Source organism: Rutidosis leptorrhynchoides, chromosome 7, assembly GCF_046630445.1.
Source record: "Rutidosis leptorrhynchoides isolate AG116_Rl617_1_P2 chromosome 7, CSIRO_AGI_Rlap_v1, whole genome shotgun sequence".
Classification (NCBI taxonomy): domain Eukaryota; kingdom Viridiplantae; phylum Streptophyta; class Magnoliopsida; order Asterales; family Asteraceae; genus Rutidosis; species Rutidosis leptorrhynchoides.
In genome coordinates this window covers 292,753,644-292,769,092 of record NC_092339.1, presented here as the reverse complement: position 1 = coordinate 292,769,092, position 15,449 = coordinate 292,753,644, and positions in this window count along the sequence as shown.

Genomic DNA, 15,449 nt, shown 5'->3' with positions numbered 1-15,449 from the left:
AGTTTTATTAAAAATTACTATTTTACTAATTACCATCTAGTAATATAATTAATGCATCATAATTAGCATAATTTCATTTAGTTCCTTTTTAAGTTATTTATTGTAATCTTGTAATTTTATTTATGAAGTAAATTAGTTAAGTTATTTTCTGTTACTGTTATATTATAAATTCCTAATCCAAAACCCCCTTTAATTAAGTTTGACATCAAAGACTATTAAAAACCATTAAACACTCCATCTCCCTGTGGAACGAATCGGATTTACCAACAAACTAAACTACATGAATAGGACTAGTTGCCTATATATGTGTGAAATCAACCTGAATTCAATAAAATACCACATATACAATAAATCAATTCGTGTAACAAAACAACTCAAATCCGTTCATAAATAAAGGTTACGATCCAGCACATCAACTTTTTGGCGCCGCTGCCGGGGAGTTGGCAGTTAAATAAATAGATAATTTTTCTGATTCGTAGTAGTAGTTGGATTTGTACGTGGACCGGGTTGTTGGATCACCAATTTTATTGGTCAATAGAAGGATCCTGCCCCTCTGCTGCATCTTTTGGCTATTCGAAACGTGGGCAAAATCAGAAGGAAAATCTGTTTGTTTAAGGGTTTTTATCATTGTTTTTATGTTATTCGATACTCTCGAGGAAATTCATTTCCAAGAAAGTTCAAAGTTTTTGAATAAATCCTTTAATTCTTTGTACAATTTCCCAAATTGTATGATCCGTTCAATCCTAAACTCGTTAAACTTAATCCGGAACCTCAAAGAATTAATAAAGGACAAAAATAACAAAAAGAAATAGGAAGTACTAGTAATTTTAAAACACCGAAAAACACTAAAAAAGAGAAACAAATAGGTAACCCTAGATAAACCTTTAGTGAAGTGATCTCATAATAGAAATTAATGTATGAACTTACGTTCCTCCAACGCTGAATTAGCTCCTTCACATCCTGAACCCGAAAGAAAATTCCACGAACGCTTAAGAGCTCAAGAAGTAGAATCTCTTGCTAAAAATTTAGAGTCACTTTTCTTAGAATCCGACTCTGAACCAATAATTCAACCAATCATAGAGCCGATTATTAAAGAAGAAGAAGAAATGGCTGATACAAATCAAACGATGGAAGCATTAATGAAGGCCACAAGAAAAGGTCAAGGCCACGCAATCATCCAACCCACGATGAGTGATGGCTTTGAAATAAAAGGTCAATTTTTACACATGGTAACTAATACATGTCAATTCGGTGGAGCCCCAAATGAGGATGCTAACGAGCATCTTCGTAAGTTTGTAAGCATTTGCAAGCTTTTCAAAATCAAAGATGTCACCGATGAAGTTGCATGTTTAAAAATCTTTCCATGATCCTTAAAAGATGATGCAAGAGATTGGCTAGACTCATTACCAGAAGGTTATATTGAAAACTGGAATGATATGATGGATAAATTTTTGTCAGAATTCTTTCCTGCTTCAAAAGCAGCAAAATTACAAAGTGACATAAATCACTTTAAACAAAAGCCTAATGAAACTCTTTATGAAGCTTGGACCCGATTCAATAAAATGCTTCGAATATGTCCTCAACACGGGTTGAATACATTCCAAAAGGTCCAAATATTCTATAAAGGAGTCAATGTGGCAACTAGAAAAGATATAGATGTTGCAGCCGGAGGTTCGATCATGAAGAAAACACCTGAAGACGCTCACACAATCATTGCTGATTTAGCTTCCCATTCCCATAATTGGCATCAAGAAATAGAATTCTCTATATCATCAAATGTTGCTAGTATTGAAAGCAATGATGAAATTGCTTCTTTAAAAGTTCAAATAGCAAATCAAGCACGGCAAATCGAGAAAGTAACCAAGGAAATGCATGCTATCAGAGTAGGATGTGAACTGTGCCAAGGTCCCCATCTTACTAGAGATTGTGATCAAAGTACAATGGAAGAGCAAGCAAATTTCTTAGGTTACTTACGAAAAGGTGAGATGAACTTCAGTGATTTTCCAGCTATAGAAGCAAACAACCGAAAATATCCTCCTATAAACAGCTATCAAGTAGGAGGACCTTCAGGATCAAATAACAATAACTATCAAAATAATAATAACTATCAAGGAGGAAATCCAGGTTACCAAAATAACCGGAATTTCCCAAATCAAAATCAAAGAAATCCGCCACTAGGTTATAATAACCGAAATCAACCTCAACAAAATTATCAAAATAATTTCCAACACAATCAACCACAACCACTAGCACTCATGCAACCACAACCATTAGCAATTATGCAACCTTAACCTGAGAGGAAATCTGGTTTAGAAGATCTCTTAAGAGATTTTATGGTTAAGCACGAGCAAAATGCAGAGCTCCAAACTCAGCAAATCCGAAATCAACAAGCCACAATACAAAACTTAGAAAGGAATGTTGGAAGGATATCACAGTTACTATCAGAAAGACCACCAGGTACTCTCCCCTCAAATACTCAAGTGAATCCCAACAACCCCCAAACAAGGAACGAGCATGTAAATGCTATAACTACTAGAAGTGGTTTAACTACTAAACCGGAGACTCTTAAAGCCCCGGAAGTTCCTTTATCTCCTTCTATTTTACAAATACCGGTTGATGAAAATGAGCAAGTAGACAAAGAACAAGAGAAAGATGATCCACCTGAGGTCATACCAAAGAAAAGTGAAGAACCACCAGTAAAGGTGCATAAGGAACCTATTCCTTACCCAAAAGCATTAAAGAAAGACAGACTCGCAAGGCGGTATGAGAAATTTGCGGACATGATTAAGCAAATTAGCATTAACATGCCACTCGCGGAGGTTCTTAGGGATATGCCCAATTACGGGAAGTTTTTAAAGGATCTCATATCCTCGAAGGGTAAATACCACGACGTTTCTGCCACATTCCTCCATGAGGAATGTTCGGCCATCTTAAAGAAACAAAATGTACCTCCAAAATTAGGAGACCCTGGTAGTTTTATCATACCATGTATGATGGGTGATTCGGTGGTGTACGATGCACTAGCCGACCTAGGTGCAAGTGTTAACTTAATGCCTTACTCGTTATATTTAAAACTTGACTTAGGAGACTTAAAACCAACCCGAATGGGTATTCGATTAGCAAACCAATCATTTGATACTCCAATAGGTATAGCCGAGGATATACTTGTAAAAGTTGGCTCACTTATCTTTCCCGTCGACTTTGTTATTCTAGAAATGCAAGAGGACACAAAAGTTCCTATCATTTTAGGACGTCCTTTCCTAAACACTGCAGATGCTATCATTAATGTCCAAAAAGAACAATTGAGTCTAGGTGTGGGAAACGAGAGAATAATTTATCACATTGACAAAGCCATGAAAAGACCCACTTCTACCGATGACTCTTGTTTTCAAATTGATGTTATAGATCTTTGTGTCGAGAATGAATTGAAGGAGATACTTGAAATTGATATCCCGGGGTTAGCCCCGGTAAGTGAGAATGAATACTTCAATATTGATAAAGATTTTGATGAGTTGATGAAGGTGGTCACGGATGACGAGACCATAATAGAAGAAATTCCCATGGAAGAGGAATCGTTTGAGGAAATCAAAAATGAAGATAGATTTCGTATAAAAAATTCCTTAGAAGAACCACCCGTACTAGAGCTTAAAGAGCTACCCAAACACTTGGAGTATGCTTATCTCGAAGGTACATCTAAATTACCAGTAATTATTGCTTCACATCTTTCAGATAATGAGAAGGATAAGCTAATTTCTGTATTAAAAACCCATAAAAAGGCTATAGCCTGGAAAACAACCGACATTCCGGGAATAAACCCGTCTTATTGTACACATAAAATTCTCCTTGAGAATGACTACAAACCCGTAGTACAAAGACAACGCAGGCTAAATCCCAACATGAAAGAGGTTGTTAAAAAGGAGGTCGTCAAGCTTCTTGATGCCGGGTTAATCTACCCCATCTCCGATAGTCCATGGGTTAGTCCAGTACAAGTAGTACCCAAAAAGGGGGGTACAACCGTTATATTAAATGAAAAGAACGAACTCGTCCCAACTAGAACAGTTACCGGCTGGAGAGTCTGTATTGATTACAGACGTCTAAATGATGCCACTAGAAAGGATCATTTCCCGTTACCTTTTATTGATCAAATGCTTGAACGATTAGCGGGAAAAGAATATTATTGCTTTTTAGACGGTCTCTCCGGTTACTTCCAAATTCCAATTGATCCCAACGACCAAGAAAAGACCACATTCACTTGTCCTTTCGGTACCTTTGCCTATCGCCGCATGCCGTTTGGTTTATGCAATGCACCCGGAACCTTTCAAAGGTGCATGATGGCAATCTTTGATGACATGGTAGAGGATTGTATGGAAGTCTTCATGGATGACTTTTCCGTATTTGGAGACTCCTTTGAATCGTGTCTTTTCAACCTTGAACGTATGCTTATCCGATGTGAGAAAGCAAACTTGGTCCTAAATTGGGAAAAATGCCACTTCATGGTGAAAGAGGGCATTGTACTTGGTCACAAAATATCTCGTGCGGGAATAGAGGTAGATAAAGCTAAAATTGAAGTTATCTCTAAGCTACCTAAACCATCAAATGTTAAAGCAATTAGAAGCTTTCTTGGTCACGCAGGATTCTATAGGCGATTTATCAAAGATTTTTCTAAAATCGCCCGCCCATTAACCAAACTTCTTGAAAAGGATGCTCCATTTGACTTCGATTCTAATTGCGAGAATGCATTCTCGATTCTAAAGTCAAAACTCACACAAGCTCCCATTATGGTATCTCCAGATTGGAGTATGCCATTTGAGCTAATGTGTGACGCAAGCGACTATGCTTTAGGTGCTGTTTTAGGACAACGTCCCGATAATCATTTTCTTCCGATTTATTATGCAAGTAAAACTCTAACGGGAGCCCAAATTAATTATACCACCACGGAAAAAGAACTCCTAGCGGTTGTTTATGCATTTGATAAATTTCGGTCATATTTGGTGTTGTCCAAGACCATTGTTTACACGGACCATTCGGCACTTAAGTATTTATTCTCGAAACTAGATGCAAAACATCGTCTCATACGTTGGGTTCTTTTACTTCAAGAATTTGACATTGAGATACGTGACAAGAAAAGAGCTGAGAATCTAGCTGCCGATCATTTATCCCGACTTGAAAACCCCGAATTAGATAAACTTGATGACACAATCATCAAGGACACATTTCCTGACGAATCTCTAATGAGGGTTGAAAAAGAATCTGAAATCCCATGGTTTGCCCATTTTGCAAACTATCTTGCTTCAGGCATTCTACAAAAAGGACTTACTTATCCGCAAAAGAAGAAATTCTTTGCGGATTTAAAGTCTTATTTCTGGGAATACCCAGACTTATTTCGTGTTGGTGCGGATCAAATAATTCGCCGTTGTGTGTACGGACAAGAAGCTCAACAAATTCTTGAGCATTGCCATCAAGGGCCAACCGGCGGTCATTTCGGACCAAACCACACTGCAAGAAAAATCCTTGAATCGGGTTTTTATTGGCCCACGATCTTTAAAGATGCCCATGATTTCATTCGGACTTGTAATGCATGCCAACGAACGGGTAACATCACGAAAAAGGATGAGATGCCTCAAACCGGCATCCAAGTTTGTGAAATCTTTGACATTTGGGGAATCGATTTCATGGGACCCTTTCCAAGTTCACATAAGTGCAAGTACATACTAGTAGCCGTTGACTATGTATCCAAGTGGGCTGAAGCAAAAGCTTTGCCTACAAATGATGCTAGGGTGGTGGTAAACTTCTTGAAAAATCTCTTCTCACGCTTTGGAATCCCAAAAGCACTCATATCCGACCGAGGAACACATTTTACCAACAACCTTCTTGAAAAGGTGTTGAAGAAGTATGGCGTAAATCATCGTTTCTCTACTTCGTACCACCCGCAAACAAGTGGTCAAGTGGAGAACACGAATCGTGCTTTAAAACGCATACTTGAGAAGACGGTTAATAACAACCCTAAAATCTGGCAACGCAAGTTAGATGACGCGTTGTGGGCTTTTAGGACTGCGTATAAAACACCAATAGGTACCACACCATTTAGACTTGTATACGGTAAAGCGTGTCATCTACCTGTTGAAGTTGAACACAAGGCATACTGGGCTATGAGAGAATGTAATACTGACCTTGTACAAGCCGGAGAAAATAGGTTATTACAACTTAACGAACTAGATGAATTAAGATTACAAGCGTACGAAAATTCTAAAACATATAAAGAAAAAACTAAAGTATGGCACGATGCACGATTAAAAAAGAAAGAATTTGAACAAAGGGATAAAGTATTGGTATTCCAATCACGTTTCAAGTTTTCACCTGGTAAACTTAGATCCCGATGGACTGGGCCATATATAATAAAACAGGTTTTTCCATCTGGATATGCAGAGTTGTATGGTAAAGACGGTGGAACTTTCAAAGTGAATGGACACAGACTCAAGTTATACTTTGAAGTAATCAATACTACGGAAAGAGACGAAACCACCCTCTACCCTAAGGACAAATAAATTCAGGGTAACTCTAAGGTTTTAAACTCCATTCTCGATTTTTATTCTTATCTTTAAGAGTGGGGTTAGATTGGTCTTTCCCTAGCAGACCCTAAAGAACTAGTCTTCTCCCTCCATTCTACCTTTTTAATTTCTTTTTATTTTTATTGTGTAATTTCAAGATGCGCAGTCAGTATATCTACAACCATTTCATTTTAAAGTGCGATAAGATTTTACCGAGGGATGTGGTGTTAGATATTAAGAAAAGATGCGATAAGGCGAGGAAAGAAGAAAGACAGAAACTAAATGAGACAAACTATGCAAGAGGAAAATCTAAATCAGCTAAAAGGCGTAGAGCACGTCATTTGGGTAAATGTGTGAAATGTGGAAAACCGACTCACTCCGGAGATTGCCCAAAGAACCAAACGGACTCTAATTACGAGTACGTAACCTTATGCCGAGAAGGGCCTTTAAAATGTGCAGAAGAAAACCTCTTAAACCAGCGAGGTTACGCCTACGAAGCAATGGGGAGCGAAATAATGCGACTCCACTACGAGGCGAGCCAACGAGGCTTCACTCTTTAAATCTTTTTCTCGCCAATTGTGTGTTTGTGCATTTTTGTGTGTAATGTTTTGGTGTGTTTGGTTTGTTTTTGTTTGTTGTATGTTCTATTAAAACGGTCTACCATTTAAAAGTGATGAACCTTGAGTTCAATATGTTTTCATTAAAAACGATAAATGTTAAGTGTTACAACTGAATTATCGTTTTTCAAATTGCACGAAATTTCTTATTGGATTCATAAGATATCTGTTAAATAGTAAATCACGAAAACAAAATAAACATTTAAAAAAAAAAATTCTTTCTACTAAATTGAAGGTGAAACGCCTTGAGTTTAACTTGTTTCTTTGAAAATGAAAATGTTTAGGTGTCACAACTGAATTTTCATTCTTCAAATTGCACAAAATTTTTTGTTAAATTCTAAAAGTCTACAGTAGATTGCAAAATATACCTTTTTATCAATAACCGTAAAAATATATAACTTGTAAATCTTTGTCGTGGATAATGATAGGTTTGACGACCGAATTTATCTCTACCTAATCGATAGGAAACAAAGTTTTAAGTTTGAAAATTAGTTGATCTAGGGGTATACAAAAAAAAAATATAGAGTGTATTTTAATTTGTGTAATTTTTATTTTTCATGTACTTGTTTTAAAATTAAAAATGTTAATAATTTTAACACAAAAATAGAGTGTTTTTATTTTATTTTAAATTTGTTTTCGAAAAACATTAAAAACTTTAACTTTTAATGGATTGAATTTTATAAATTGAAATTATTAAAACATGTATTGAAATTAAAAATTTATAAACGGATTAAGATCAGGTCTAACAACCGAATTTTCGTTACAAATATAAATTTATAAAAGATATTTTTAAATTCAATTGATTTTAAGTTATATAAAAAAAAAAAATATACAGACAAAGCTTACGCGAATCGTGTAGACCTACACGAAACGCGTGGAATACAAAGCTTACGCGAATCGCGTAGACCTACGCGAAACGCGTAAGGTCAAAAATAGCTGAACATAACAGACGGGCAGCAGGCTGTTCTTCACACACTCTCTTTCAATTTTTTTCTGCTGTGGACGAGAAGAAAGCACAAAAACCCGAAAATCACACCCAAAAACTTAAATTAACACTTCCAATCTTCTCCAATTCTTCAATCTTTCAACATGCCTAGATTGGTAAGGGTCCTAAACCCATTTTACTTAGTGTTTTTCAAGTTTTTCATTATTTTTCTTTATAGCTTTAATCCGATTTATATGCATGTTTTTGTTGAATTTTGCTTGATTAATGCTATATCTATATTGTTAGTACGATAATAAACCCGATTAGCATAAAAAAATGATGTTTAATTGGTTATTGAAAATTAGGGTTTATACAAAATTGGGGAAAATTAGGAAATTGATACTGAGGTGTGTTATTTTGGTTGTAATTAGTTGTTTTTGAGTGTTTTGTTAGTAGTTAGAACTTTTGAACATGATTTTGATTGTTTGACTGTGTGATTTTTAATTTTAGCCTAAATTTGTTAATTTTTTTTGCAAGTTCATTTTAATGAATCAAGTATGAACTTTAATGCTATTAAGGATTGTTTAGAAGTTGAAATACACGCAATGTGATTGAGTTGAATTAGATACACTTAGATAAATTGCGTGTTTTCACTTGTGAATTAAACTTTGCATATGAAACTTGATTTTTGAATTATGATTTTTGGTTTGTTTATGCTTTATTTTGAATTATAGAACTAAATCTTCCAATGTTGTTGAAATAGATTGATTCATGTGGTGATGAAACAAGCTTGTTTGTTGAATTTAAACTCTTTGCTAACATTGACACATCCTATTGGGATGATTTCCTTGTTTTTAAAATGTTATGCAGGGACCATTTAGAATGAGGGCATTTAACCAACAACAAGCACAAGATCAAGTTACCCCCGAAATGGAACAACAACTCTTGAACCTACACCCGATCCTGCAATTTCCTAACGAATTACATCAAAGGGTGCAAAAAGTTAAGGATTTACTCATTCTGGTAAATCGAACCATCTCTCCAGTTTACGTTGTTGATTGGGATCCCTTAGGAGACCCAGTCAATTTAGATACACCGATAAGGGAAATTTTAACCCAAAGTTTCACGAATGAATTTGGGGAAATTAGGTATTATAATGACTTTGAGAGATTGTTTAGGTTAAATTCTCCTGTATATAGAGAATGGTGTTTAGAATTTTATTCTACCGTTAGGATGAATATACACCCGGAAAATATCGAAGATACTAGTTTCCTACAATTTAGATTGGGTGGTGTAGATAGAGTAATGTCCCTAGGCGACATGACTATAGCCTTAGGGATTTATGACGGTAATGAGATGAATGCTCCAGGTTTTTGGGAATATATTTTTACAGGAGCTAGGTATACAGGAGATTATGATTCTTTGAGTGTCTGGCGCTCTTTTTCCCAAAAGAATACTTATGTAGCAGGCCAAGAATCATACCTTAAGATCACTGATGTTCGCTATCGAATAATTCATAAATTTATAGCGAACACAATTAACCAAAGGGCATTCCTTAATACAGATAAGATTAATTATGTTGACCTTTGGTATTTAGATGCAATCAGAGATAGGGATACATTTATTAGTATACCCTACGGAGTGGCCTAATTTTTAGCCCACTTTGGTAAGGGTGCTCGAGGATCCAGTGACATGTCGGGGGGTCACTATGTCACATGTTTGGCAGCCTGGTTCGGTCTCGACCCGAACGAATTTGACCCTCCAATCCAACCAATAGATCAACCGGTTCGTAATTTGGGATTGGAGGTGTATAGGACAGCTAAGGCTATACGTGTAAGGGGTGGGGTACGTAGTTTAAGGCAACAGGAAGTTGCTGCTCACGCACCTATGGAGGAGGATGATGAACCCGCGAGGGAAGCTAGGAGGAGACGCAGAGAGACAGATCAGGCTAGCTCGTCTCATACAGGTACTTCTGATTTCGATATGCTCCAAAACTCGTTTAACGCATTGAGTTTAGATGTACGTAATTCATATCAAAACTGGGGAGCGAGATCAGAAGATCCGTACACTGCTTTATCTCGGCAATTAGGGGACATTAGGCATACCCAGCTAGATCAATATAATATGCTGTCCAACATCCGATATGATCAGAGGGGAATGGGAAATCAATTAGAGTGGGCGCACCAACAGGCATATCTATACGCGTCTAACCCGCAAGCTTACGCACCCTCAGCCTTTCCATCATATCCCCCATGGCAGACACCCAATGACCCTCTACCTCCACCCTATGACCATAACGCCGCCATAGCCGCGAGTCAGGATGCATATAGGCGTTTCTACGAGGAACAACGCCTAAACGAGCAACGACAGCGACAGCAACAGGAGGAGGGCGAACGAGGAGGACCATTTTGGAGCCCATTTGACTAGTTCTATTGTTTTAAACATTTTTATTTTTATGGTGTGTAATAACATTATTGTATGGTGTGTTTTAATACTTTTGTGTTTCTTATGTTTTATTATATATTAGCAAGAAAGTAGTGTGGGGTAAAATTGTTTTGTAAGATTGATGTACAACCCCATGTTTTGTGTGCTTTTACATGGTTTTGACAGGTACAGAAGAAAATGCAATTAGACGAAACGAAACATCGAATTACATTGTGATACAAACGTTGGATAAAATCATAGGTAAAACAATCTGAAAATCCAAATCGGTTAACAAAGGAAGTTCCAAATATTCTACACTTTTTGTCCTCTCAAATTTATACATTATTATCTGATTTTATGTAATGAGGGCATTACATAATCTTAAGTGTGGGGTGGGAATATATAAATTCTCGAGAACTTATAAGTTATTGGTTTTTATGAAAATTTGAAAATCTTTAAACAAATATAACAAATAAATTTTTAAGGTAACTACGAGCGATTAAAGCATAGGTGTCAAAAACCGAAATTATCGTCTCAATACATTAAAAACGCATAAGTTTATTTGTTTAAAACCTATAAAAGAAAAACCAAGTATAACAAGAATTTATAAAACCTTATGTTGAGAACCATATATCACATGTTTCTATGAAGTTATTGCAGATATCATTGCTTTGGAACGTATAAACCTGAATATTCCATTATTACGAGTAATAGAGGATGAATCAAGTCCATCCCGTAAGGAAGTAAAGTCTTCCAAATTGACACACTTGCTAACTTATGTTAGAAGATGTAGTCCAGAATAGCTGTAGGTTGACGAAAAATCTTGTAAAGTCATCCCTAAAATCGGCTGGAAATCCACCTAACCTCAGCATCAAACAGGGTTTTTGGTGGTCAGACTTATCCTAACCATGAGAAGGATATGTCTCGTACAATGGGGGGGCACAATGCAAATTAGCTTTTAAGACTAATGAATCTAATCCCCAGATGGATAATCTCCGTAAAGATTAACCGCATCTATGTTTGACCGCGGTCAAAATACATATGCCATAACAAATTGAGGTGTGCAAACTCATGGTTCACCGATGATATTTAGACACGATATAATTTTGTTCTAAAACTTATGCTATTTTATGAATTATATTTGTGTAAAACCATTTTTTGGACATTCGGCTTCAAGTTCCATGATACTACAATCATGGGGACGAATAGCTTGCTAATCGCCGACTGAGACTTCGGTTTTCAGTTACCCTCAACCGGAATTTGAGGTTAAAACCGGAAAACGTGTCTAGTGTAAAAACTAGCATGACATTTTAATAAATCATAAAACGTTTTCACAAGGTCCAATTTTCCCTAAGGATCCAAATTTTTAAACCCTAATCACGAGTTTCATGTTTGTTTCTGTTGTCAGAATTTCGTTTCGTGTGGTGTGCGTGTGATCCAATAAATACTGTGTTGTGTAATATATTTCATATAGCGTGTGTTTCATTTCGTGTAGTGTGTGTTGTGTGATCTAATGTTCGATAATAAAGATATATATAATGTTCTAATTCTGTTCAAAGATGTAATTGCTTGAGGACAAGCAACGTTCAAGTGTGGGGTATTTTGATATTGCTCTAAACATACATATTATTCGACGCAATATCACTTATATTTCATAGGTTTTTACCATCTACAAAGACATTCAATGAGCATTTCACGAGAAAAACGATAAAAGTAGACAAGAGCTTGCTATTCGAAGAAACGACGATAAAACGATAGTTTTAACCAAATTTATATCAAGAAAAGTTTATCCGAATGAAAGTACAAGATAGATGAAGAAAAGAGTTCAAATGGAAAGTGCCAAGTCAGTACACGTCGATACGGGATCAACAAAGAACAAACGAAAAAGAAAAATAAAGAAAACTGCCAGTTACTCTTACACGAATCGTGTAGAACTACACGAAACGTGTAGAATATTGGTCATACGCGAATCGTGTAGCCATACAAGAAACGCGTAATATTAGGCCGAATTTAATCATGAATCAGATAAGGGGCGGCTGCTTTTTGTGTTTTAAATCAATTCTTTTGGTTCAATGAGCTATAGCAAGGATTCAATTGAACTTACCTACTACTTCCATTGTGATGATAAATATGGAGTACTATCAACAGAATGAATATACATTTTTTTTAGTACAGAAAATATTAGACAACAACACATACAACAATTACTATAGTTAAATATATTGTCATTTTATTACTCTGTAAAATTAGTTTCAATTATTTAGGGGGTATTGTTCGTGATTAAGGGTGTTATTGTACGCGTGAAAGGGGTGTTATTATTGTAATTTTCCTACCGTTTGAAGTTAATGAAAGTGAAGAATTTTTAGTAAGTTTACTCTATTAAAATTAGCGTTGTTATTATGTTTGCATATCTATATTTTTATGTTTACCCTAGTGTAATGAATAGCTAAATTTCCCTAGTGTTTGCTTAAATATAGAGCCCCTAGTGAAATGGATTGTTACCATTTGTAAAAGTTAAAAATGTAACTTTAGTATTTTTAATATTGAGCCTAGTTAAAAGAACCATTTTTATGTAATTAGGTATTTAACCCTTGCCACTTAATTTATTAAATTTAAAATAACGAAAGTTGTTTTTATTTACATAAATTAAGCTTCAACATTAAAAATGATCTAGACGAATTTATGGATAAGTTATTAACATCAATTTAGAAATAAACTTCGGTGGTTTGGGTAATATCAATAATTATATGACAGTGAAATTGTAAAAAGGGAAACCGTTACGATTTGGGTATTGGCGAAAGTCAAAACTAGGCTAGGTCTCAATTTAAATACTTAAGGAATAGTAGCTATCTAAAAAGAATCCGATGAAAATTAGATTTTATTTAGTTAGTCTTAACCTTATATTTATTCGAAAGAAAAATATAAAGTTTATTACTAAAACATTTTAAATAGGGCGTAAACTCAAAACAATCCATGGACCTAGGGGTGACACATTTAAGTAAACACTCCCATTTATCCCATTATTATTTCTTGTAAACGTATTATTATTATTATTTACGAATTATTATTATAAAATATAAAAGATTACATAAAAATACTTAAAATTCGTACCAGACTATTTGTCACATCATATAAGTCATACGCGAATCGTGTATGGTATACGCGAAACGCGTATGCCTGTAAATCAAACTGTACGATCAGAATCACACAATTCGCGTAGGTTTTAAATTATACGCGATACGCGTATAAATACGCAAAACGCGTAAGGTAATAACGCGGCTACAGTACCAGTTAGGGTAAAATTAGGGTTTTAATTATTTAATTATTTATATTTAGGTTATTACTATATAATTAATATTAGTTATTATAAAATACCTTAATACATGTTTTAACCTTATAATTAGTGTTAATTAAAAGTTTATAATTTATAATTAGTTTGTAATTAGTTAAATTACTATTCCTAATAATTTATATTAATATAATTAAAACTTGTCATTTAGTTAATTTAAATAAGTTTATATTATAATTACTCAAAACAAAATTCTAAACATATAGTTTTATTAAAAATTACTATTTTACTAATTACCATCTAGTAATATAATTAATGCATCATAATTAGTATAATTTCATTTAGTTCCTTTTTAAGTTATTTATTTTAATCTTGTAATTTTATTTATGAAGTAAATTAGTTAAGTTATTTTCTGTTACTGTTATATTATAAATTCCTAATCCAAAACCCCCTTTAATTAAGTTTGACATCAAAGACTATTAAAAACCATTAAACACTCCATCTCCCTGTGAAACGAATCGGATTTACCAACAAACTAAACTACATGAATAGGACTAGTTGCCTATATATGTGTGAAATCAACCTGAATTCAATAAAATACCACATATACAATAAATCAATTCGTGTAACAAAACAACTCAAATCCGTTCATAAATAAAGGTTACGATCCAGCACATCAGTATCGAAATATGTGTTTGATCCCATTCCAGTGTCTTTTGGTAGGAGCAGAGCTAAACCTTGCCAACAAATTAACTGCAAAAGAAATGTCAGGTCTTGTACAATTTGTAAGATACATAAGAGCTCCAATTGCACTAAGATATGGTACTTCTGGTCCAAGAATATCTTCATGATCTTCACACGGACGAAATGGATCAGCTTCAACATTGAGTGATCTAACAACCATAGGAGTACTTAATGGTTTCGCCTTTTTCATATTGAAGCGTTTCAAAAAAATTTCAGTATATGTTGTTTGATGTACAAGTATACCATTAGGCATATTAAGTAACTGTCAGGCTGATTAAGTAACTAAAAGTAATTGCATCCATAACAGGAGAATAAGTTTTCTCATAATCAATTCCTGGTCTTTGAGAGAAATCTTGAGTTACAAGTCTGACGTTACCTTGTAAGTTCATTTTTCTTATTTCCTTTTCGAATTAAAATTCATTTGTATCCCATACATTTCACATCTTTAAAAGTGATAACGATTGATCCGAAAACTTTTCTTTTATTGAGAGATTCTAATTCAGCTCGTATTGCTCCTTTCAATTGAGCTCAGTCATGTATATTTTGACACTCAATGACAAATTTTGGTTCTAGATCATCATCTTTATTCACGATGTCATTATATGAAAAATTCTTATCAATATTTGTCATTCCGTTTCGGTTCCATAATATTGCATAATTTATTGCAATTTCTGTATTTATTATCAATATCCTCTGCAGAAGGAGTATTGATATTTGGTTCTTCTTGAACACTTTATTTTACCTCATTATCAGCTGATTTTATTTTCGAGGATTTTTATCTTCGGAACCAATTGATCTTCCACGTTTCATGCGTGGCAAAGACTCAAGAGTGATATTATTGCCAGCTTTTGGAATTTCAATTCGAGCTGGAGCATTTACTGCTATTATATATGATTTAGTCA